Source organism: Chinchilla lanigera, unplaced genomic scaffold (assembly GCF_000276665.1).
Source record: "Chinchilla lanigera isolate Chin_1 unplaced genomic scaffold, ChiLan1.0 scaffold00020, whole genome shotgun sequence".
Lineage (NCBI taxonomy): Eukaryota > Metazoa > Chordata > Mammalia > Rodentia > Chinchillidae > Chinchilla > Chinchilla lanigera.
This window is the reverse complement of record NW_004955421.1, coordinates 27,957,326-27,964,966: the sequence shown is the minus strand read 5'-3', so window position 1 is coordinate 27,964,966 and position 7,641 is coordinate 27,957,326. Positions and strand designations below refer to the sequence as shown.

The 7,641-nt window shown below is 43.5% G+C and overlaps 1 protein-coding gene across 1 annotated transcript in view; it reads left to right on the top strand.

Moving 5' to 3' along the window:
- The first annotated feature begins 2,157 nt into the window (after nt 1-2,157).
- The window catches only part of Upf2 (UPF2 regulator of nonsense transcripts homolog (yeast)), a 95,147-nt gene continuing 89,663 nt past the window's right edge, over nt 2,158-7,641 (top strand). The window contains exon 1 of the mRNA XM_013513652.1: nt 2,158-2,206. The gene's annotated coding sequence lies outside the window, so the exon portion shown is untranslated. The remainder of the gene's footprint in view (nt 2,207-7,641) is intronic.

Below are 7,641 nucleotides of genomic sequence, written 5' to 3'. Positions count from 1 at the left end.
TGCCTACTGGGCTGTTTTAAAATAGTGAACAAATGTATATAGCATGTGGCCCATAGTAAGTAGCGACAAACTGATACCTATTAGCTTCTTATTATTGTTAAACTGACTGCTGTGTATGATGTTGAGTGACATCTGTTTAGATGTGCCTTCCATGAAATAGGAACCAATGGAATGGCTCATGGTATAGCTTTCAAGTGAAATTTAGGGAACTATAATGCATATGTTACATGTCTGCAATGTAGCACCTTGCAGAAGAATCACTAAGCTGGGAATGACATCTGTTTCTATCAACTTTGACATGGGACACAAGGACTGAAGCAATTTCAGCAGAGCCTCCTGTGTTTTCCCTCAGCTGTGTTTCCCAGTGTGATGGATTGTATTCTGAATTATGCAGGTAACTCCTTTGCAGTTGGATTCAGAAATACGTGGAAGCAGTAATGTGTGCGGCCAACATTAAATTAAGGTAGTAATGCTAAGGGTCCTGAAATCTTGCAACTTATTTTTAACATGAGGCATCTGAACCAGAGGGGCTACCACGACCTGCCCTCCTTAGAGCCCAGCACGGCACTGTCGCCTGTGCCACACTGGGGTCTAAGGCTAGGTAATGGTTTTGCTCTTCAGCACTGCCTTCTTTATGTTATCGTGAGTATAGATTTAGCAGCATACTTGTCTGACAGTGAGGCACCCTTATTTATTTATTTTTGGTACTGGGACTAGAACTCAGGACCTTGAGCTTGCCAGGCAGGCGCTTGTGTCGCCGAGCTACATCCCCGGCCCTGGCATAGTTATTTTAGTTTTTGATTTTTTGAGACAGAGTCTTGAGACAGAGTCTTGAAGTCACTATGTAGCTCAGGCTAAACTCTAACTCACGGCGATCCTCCTGACTCCACCTCCTGAGTGCAGGGATTGGTGTATGCCACCACACTTAGCTCTTATTTTACGTATGTGTGTCTTGGTAGAACTAGATTATAAAATCATGTCTTCCTTATTCCATATTCTATGGCAACAGAGATATCTACATTAGCACGTGTGTGATACTCTCTTTGTATAAGGTGGGGAAACATCCTAGAATGAGAGGAAACATACATACACAGGATATTGCATACATATGAGAGGAAGTTATCTACAAATTTGGCCTGACACCCCAGAGCTGAGATTCTACTAAGATCCGGGCATATTATGTAGCTGTGCTAAGGCTTAGTTTCCCCGTTGGTAAAAGGAGAAAATAACACCAACAAATAGAATCACTGGGTGGATTAATACCTGACACACACTAAGATAAAGGCTCCTACTTATCTTTTCATCCATCCATACAACTTTCAGTATTAAACAGTTCAATTAGCTTTAATACCAATCACAAAAAGAGATATGGAATCTCTTGGTTTGTCAGGGGTTGATATATTGCTTGGTAAATAAATATGAAACCACAGGTTATGATTTCCTCTAAAATCCCCTTTCCTGGGAATTAGGGAGGAGGAGAGAGAAAGAAAGGGAGGGAAAAATGAGGAAAGAAAGGTAAAATGGAAACAAAGCTTTGTAAATAAGGAGGGGAAGATGGGTTGAAGGGAGGGGAGAGGAATGGGGAAAAAAAAAGAGGTACCAAGATCTGTCATGTACAGATACAAATTCTCTATGATGAATGTGATCATTATGTGTATCTAAACTGTACCAGTTAGTAATAGAAAAACAAAATCTCCTTTCTGTCTCATTTCAGTTCACACATTCCTCCTTCAGCACAGGGCTTGCTCTCCCTCTCTCAAGAAAGCATTTCTTCACTTAGTGATCCTTTGAGCAATATGTTGTGTCCTATAGCCCCAGGACAAAGATTAACAACATACAGATCTTAGCTTCAAGGAGCTTGTTTTTTGTTTTTAAATCTCATTTACAATACATTTTGGGAAGAGATTAATTCCTGGAATCCAAGGCCTCAATTTTAAAAAATCTATTCTACTAGGTGATCAAAAAGTTTAGTTTTATGGAGAAAACAGACACCAACTATTCCAGAAATAAGAAAGGCTGCCATGCAAACCCAGGTGGGGGCAGGGACCTAATTCAATGTGATGTGGGGTGGTTGTGACCAAACAAACGAGCTCTTGGAGTACACAATTCCTTACCTCATCTGGAACCTTCAGGGAGAAATAGCATTCTGGGGAGCCATGACACGCGCACTACGGGAGGCAGCAGCCTGGTGCACGCAGGTTATTTGGTACGGCCAGAACTTCGACGTGGGGGAGGCAGTAGAAACTAGATGTACAGGCAAGAGCCCATAAGTAGGCTGGGCATGGTGGCACACACATGTAACCCCAGCACTCGGGAGGCTGAGGCAGGAGGATCACTGAGAGCTCAAGGCCAGCCTGAACTGCATAGTGAGACCCTGTCTCAAAAAAAAAAGAGTAAGAGCTCTTGTTAAGGAGTCTGAGTTATACTCTGTAAATCAGTAACTACAAAAGGGGTTTAGCAGAGGGAGAATTGCAAGATGATCCATTTACGTGTAAATATTAAAATTTACTTTTATTAGTTTCTCTTTTCAAGTATTATTATGTATATATTTGTACAGTAGGGGCTGGGGATTTAGCTCAGCGGCGTAGCGCCTGCCTGGCAAGCGCGAGGTTGTGAGTTTGATTCCAAGTACCAGAAAAAACAAAACAAAACAAAACAAATAATAATGTACAGTAGTATAGGTGTTCATGATCCATGTCCTCATACAGTACATATTCACAGGGTGGGGACACATGCTTTCTGCTCTTTTCCCACAGGGTCCAGGATTAGAGAAGTGTCATGGATGGGTTTTAGCAGGGAAGTTAAGTGCGTAGATCTGTATCTGAAACAACTTCTAAGGTGAGTAGAGAGCAAGACTAGGAGCAGTTACAGGAGAGATGTGAGATGATTGGCCATTGTGGGAGCAGTGCTGACACAGCCTGGACTAGGGCTGTTGCAGCGGAGATAAGGAGGACCCAGTCAAGTTCTTTTTAAAACTATTGATCTGGACATAGTGGCGCACACCTGTAATTCCAGCACTCTAGGAGGCTGAGGCAGGAGGATTCTGAGTTTGAGGCTAGTTTGGGTAAGTTAGTACCTTAGTGAGATTCCAACCAAAATAGAAAATAAAAAACGAGCTGGGGATATAGCTCACTGCAAAGGCCCTGGGTTCAATCTCCAGAAACAAACATACACAAACACAGACATAGAAATATTCACTATATTTGATAAGGAATGGAGGGTGGGGACAACAGCTCTGCTAACTAAAAGAATATTACTAGAAAAAGTGGCTGGGGTGGGGGACCAGCATTAAGTTCAGTATTGGATATTTTAGATCTTAAGTGTATATGGAATATTCTATCACAGACGTCTCATAGCCAGGACTTAGAAAGATAGGTCTGAAATTCGTCAGTGCAGAACAATGACATGGCAGAGCATTCACTTCTCACCACACCCACGAACAATACTGAGGCTGGTTATTTTTCTGGGCAAAATGGAAGAAAAATCAGAACCACTTTTATTTACAAACCGGTCATCGTCTGTTGCAATAGAGAAAACTTTTCTTCCTCACATCCACAGTTCTTTTCAGCCCTCATTTTGTAGCTCATTTTTACAGCACAGATTTCTAATAGTTGGAATAAAAAGGTATGTTGGTTTCTAAGCAGTGAGAAGGCAAATACATGGTGGAGAGCTGAAGGACCATTCATTCACAGTTCAAAGTCATTTGGCTGTGTTTATCGTTTCCAAAGTGATTTAGTAATAACATGCACAGAGCTTCTGGCACAAGCAGTGTGAGGTGCTTTTGAATTTACTGTACCTCACTATTCTCAACATCCCATGAAGAAGTACTATTATTATTAATTTTTAGGCATAAAAAACTGTGATTTAAACCAGTTAATTAATCCAAGTTCAAATAGCTGGAAAATGTTGGCAGTAGAATTTGAACTCGCCGTCCAGTGCAGAGCTGTACGTCCTTGCTTTCCACCACCGCTTCCCAACCAGTTCTCTCCCATCCTATCTCAGGCCCTTTAGGTGTGTGTGTGTGTGTGTGTGTGTGTGTGTACACTTCTCAGGCCCTTTAGGGGTGTGTGTGTGTGTGTGTGTGTGTGTGTGTGTATACACTTCCAGCTGCTCAGCTCTTCTGAATCCCCTTCTACTGCCCTAGTCTGTTCCCTTTAGTTGACTCCCATTTTGGGGTCCTTTCTCACTGTCTCTTTAGAAACTTTTACTCCTAAAAACCCAATAATCCTGTCCACACTCTCACCCATTCCTCCTTTCCATTCTCTTCCCTCTGACTCAGATTCCATGATTCTCCATTGTAATCACTGCTGCAAACACTTTCAGTTCCCTTAGGCTTCCATGCAGGGATTTCACCACGCTTCTGCATCTCACATTTGCTCCTTTCAAAATTCCCACTCTCCCCCCTCACTTCCCTCTTAGCTGAGGACCTTGCGGCAAATTTCACTGAAAAACAGGGTCAAGGAGGAAGACCCCCAATTTGGACATGTGCCCATTATCTTTGTCTTCTCTCTTAACATACTGTAATGCAGAAATGTTCCTGCTTCTACCTAAGCACTTTTTCTGGTACTTGAAGGTGTGTATCTTCTTGCCACTGAGATTTGGTTGCTATAGTGGTCTCTTGGCTTTCCCCTCATCATCGGTATTTCCCCCTCTACTGGATCAGTACCATTAGAACACATCCTCTACATTTCTCATTTAAATGTACAACAATGATAAAAAAACCTCTCTCACACCTCATATCCTTTTAGTTATATTTTTCTGCTGTTCTCTATAAAATGTCTCAAGTATTTGCCTCTTGCCATCACCAGTGATCTAATCCGGCTCTACTGATCTGCATTCTACATGGTCAGTATTGATTTCCTATGATGTCAGCCCGTAGAAGCACTTCTTGTCTTCAGACTTTTTGCTCAGTTACACTGAAGACAGTAACCTTTTCCTGAAGCATCACTTTCTCCCAGCTTTCTAGAAGCACGTTTTCCTTTCCCCATTCAATCTCCTATCTAGAGACTTAACCTTGAGATATATGGGTTTTGTTTTTTTTGTGTGCCGGGAATCAAACTCATGACCTCAGGCTTGCCAGGCAAGTGCTTATGCCACTGAGCTACATCTCCGGCCTCATCCTCAGTATATTTTGAAGGTTCTCGGGGCTGAGTCCTGGAGCTTCTCTGGACATTTTCTTTGGTGATTTTACCCATTTTATGGCTGTAAATATAATGGTCCCCGACTTATTATGGTTCAGCATTTTCCTTTACGATGGTGTGAAAACGACAGTCAGTAAAAACTATAAATTTTCATCTTTTCCCCAGGTTAGTAAATGTGATATGATAATCTTTAGATGCCAGGCATTGCCTGTAAGATAATACATGAGTATCCAATTTCTTGGTTTGCTTGGAGCATACTGAGTGAAGAATTGTTTTAGACCATATATAATAAAATACACAATATAATTAATATGTAAAAGTAACTCTTTTTTAGGCAGATTCTCTCTATTCTATGTAGTCTGGGCTGGTGTCAGACTCACAATATTCCTTGCTCAGACTTCTGAGTGCTGGAATTGCAGGCCTGTGCTATCGTGCCTGGGTATCCCTTTATTTTAATATTAAGACAAAAATAACAAAACAAGCCCGACGGCTCCGTGCTCCGTCTGGCTGAGCTGGGGTGTGTGGTAGCTTATCTACTTATCTTTTTGGTTTTTTTCTATGGTGGAGATGAATCCAGTCTGGTTTAGGCTAGGCAAGTGCTCTTCCACTGAGCTCCACCTCTAGCCCCCTCTTCTCTCTTTTGATTCCCATCTTGACACCTTTTTTAAAACACCTGATAGAAGATGAAAAGCAAAGGTTGACTTGATTCAGGGTAAGGATTTATCCAGAGGTAAATTTAAAGCAGTCAGACAAAATGAGAACAGAAAACTTTAAAAAGGCCAACACCTCTACTGTACAGCGTTTTGAAACAGTACTCTGTTAATTATCGATCAGTGTCACAGAAGGGCAGTATTTTGTTTTGTTTTGTTTTTTGTTTTTTGTTTTTTTTTAGGTACCGGGGATCAAACTCACGACTTTGCGCTTGCCAGGCAGGCGCTGTGCCGCTGAGCTAAATCCCCAGCCCCTCAGAAGGGCAGTAACCCTTTAATGATTGACTTAATGGCGTTGTTTTGAAAAAAATTTTTAAATACAGGAAGTGCCAACAGTTTGAGAGTAATTTCAGCCTAAAAATAAATGAGACACAAAGCAAAAGAGACAGGGGCAAAGGCTGGACAAAAGGTAATCTAGTAACGCGTGGTGGTGCGCATGTTATCCCAGCACTCTTGGGGCTGAGGCAGAAGTATCCCAAGTTTACGCCCAGCCTGGGTAACTGAGCAGAGACCCTGCCGCCAAATAAACAATAAAAAGGGCTAGAGATCCGGCTCGGTGCGAAGGCCCTAGGTTCCAGGCCCAGTACCTAAGGCTGGGTGGGGGTAGATCTGTAAGTATTTGAGGCTGGCAGCATTTTGTGGGCTTGGCTACCAGGTCGGGCGCCCCAAATCAAGCACGAATGTAGACCAGTTTTGAATCTCTGTTCCTTTGGCTTTGGACCAGGCAAAAGGCGACCGATACTAACATCCTGTCAGACCATGTTGGCAGTCTCAGCACAATTTCGGTATAAAGCAGAGGCGCAACTTCAACAATTGAAGAGAAATAGGATGTTCCTTTTTAAAGTCCACATTCGCTAGAAATGATGAAACAAGCCTTTTCCGTTTTTAAACTGGTGGTTTCATTACTTTTACTTTATTACTATTATTGTTTTGGTACCGGGAATCGAACTCAGGGCCTCGCACTTGCCAGGCAGGCGCTGTGCCGCTGAGCTGTATCCCCAAACCCTTCATTTTTTAAAAAATTGGCTTGTTAAAATGGGATATTTCTAAGAACTGAACGGGAAAAGCCTTGATTTCTCCCCACTCTGGGTTACTGTGATGTCCAACACTTGAAGCTGCTTCTGGAATTCCCAGCCACGGGGCTTTTGGAGTCTTTTAGGGCACTCCTCAATCCAGACCCATTGCTTACCAATTCCACTTCCTCACCAGCTAGATACTTCAGCTTCTCCACTTCCCAAAATCTCCAACCCTTCTTCGAATTAGTCCAATCAAACTTCCCCTTTTAAAAGGATCTTTGCCTTACGGTTTAAACCAGGAAACACCTATGAGAATCACGTGACCAAACTTGTCCTTAACGGCGCTCCGTAATTGTGCTATCACGCCGCCCGTCCTCACCCCCGATTTGCTCGCCTCCGCCTTACTCTCAGTCCCCTTACCCGCGAAGGAGCTGCGCCTGCGCATCTCCAATTCAGGCACTTTCCCTTTCCTGGTGACCAATCCACTTCCTACCTCTGCTCCTTCGGACACGCCTCCCCTTGGCTGGAGCCCTGGTTGGAAGGGCCGGCGGTGGCTGCTGTACTGCCTGCCTGAAAGACTCGCTCGTCTCATCGAGTGGAGAATTTGAAAGAGCCACTGAACGGGTCAAACGTATATGAGCTTGTTCTCTATATTTTCCACGCCTGAGTCAAGCTGAGGGCGTCGGCGTCCCGGGGGGCACGGGCGTCCGGTCCGGCTCCGATCCGGCACCCGCGCGGACAGCTCCTTCCCGCCCCGCCCTTCGCCCCGCCCCC